Raw genomic sequence first — 1,324 nt, 5'->3', positions numbered from 1 at the left:
AATCATCCCTAAGGTTTTCTTCTCTTCCTCCTCCTCTTCCTCCTCCTCCTCCTTCTCTTCTTGTTCCTCCTCTTTCCCCTTCTCTTTCTTCTTGTATCAAGGCATCAAATAAATACACTTGATTTCACTGAAGCAAAAATGAAATTGCTATTTTAATTTTTTTCTGAGCAGTTTCACAATGACAAGTGTTTTATCTTTTCTAATACTTTCTTATCAGATGAGCATTGACTATGTCTAGAATTTCATGTCCTGTAGAAAATGACACAAAATGCAGTTATGCTGAATGTTGCATAGGGAAATTTTTTCTTGAGGACCTCTGTGAACTTGTTGATTTTCTTCTCTGAGTTCTTTTTTGCCTGTTTCCACAGCCTCAAGAGTGGCTTCTTCTTCCATTGGTGGATTTTGGCCCTTTCCTTCCATTTCTCCTCCTGAGTGACCATCACTACCTGGTACTTCCATCCTACCTCTTGAGCCCCAGGTAAGCAAGCTTGTTATAGGGTGGAGGGATCCCATCCAGCACCTTGAGGCCTTCCAAGGCAGCCTGGCCTATTTTGGGCTTGGGGAGCAGCATGTCTCACACAGTGCACCCAAAAATTTAGCTGGGGTCTCAGAACGGGTAGGGGCCTCAAGAGGGGTTGGTGTTCATCCCCTCTCAGAGAAAGGGCAGATAGTTTAACTTGTTTCTGTAGAAATTTCCAGAAATGCTGATGCCCTCACAGTGTACAACCACCACCTTCTGGCCCAGCAGCGTCTGCTTGGCCACAATGGCCACCTGGCAGCCGAGAAGATGGCTGAGGCCATCCAGCAATAGAACCTGCCCCTCCATCATCTTTGGCAGCTACCTGGAAAAAGCTATAGGGATATTTTTATCATGCATATTAGTTAATATTTATTGAACTCTGTAAGTCTTGACCACTAGTCATATCTCAGTAGTGTTTAGAGAGACTGTATCACTTTTGAAGACCATTTAAAGCCCAGCTGGTACTGAAAACATTTTTAGAAAAAGGACTAACTAAAATCTACCAATAGAGAAAAATATCAGTGCATCTTGGTTTGATCTTTAAAAAGACACTTCCATTTTCCATTTGTTCAAGTGGACCAAGGAGTGACACTTCCCTTACCTGAGGGTCTTGTATACAGAACACCTTAACTCTAGGGATTCATTTATAGGCTGCTTCCCTCTCCCCTACATATTTCTCTGCCTTCTGCAGTCAAGGCAGCGGTATTCTTTTTTTTTTTCATGAATATTCACTTTATTTTTTTTATTAGGTATTTTCCTCAATTACATTTCCAATGCTATTCAAAAAGTCCCCAATACACTCCC

General features: G+C 41.8%; 1 pseudogene; it reads right to left on the bottom strand.

Annotated features, from left to right (window-relative positions):
* Positions 1 to 242: 242 nt before the first annotated feature.
* On the bottom strand, positions 243 to 829 carry LOC110308974 (annotated as a pseudogene).
* Positions 830 to 1,324: the final 495 nt, after the last annotated feature.

This window comes from Mus caroli, chromosome 14, assembly GCF_900094665.2.
Source record: "Mus caroli chromosome 14, CAROLI_EIJ_v1.1, whole genome shotgun sequence".
NCBI classification, from domain to species: Eukaryota; Metazoa; Chordata; class Mammalia; order Rodentia; family Muridae; genus Mus; species Mus caroli.
This window is presented reverse-complemented; position numbering and strand designations above follow the sequence as displayed.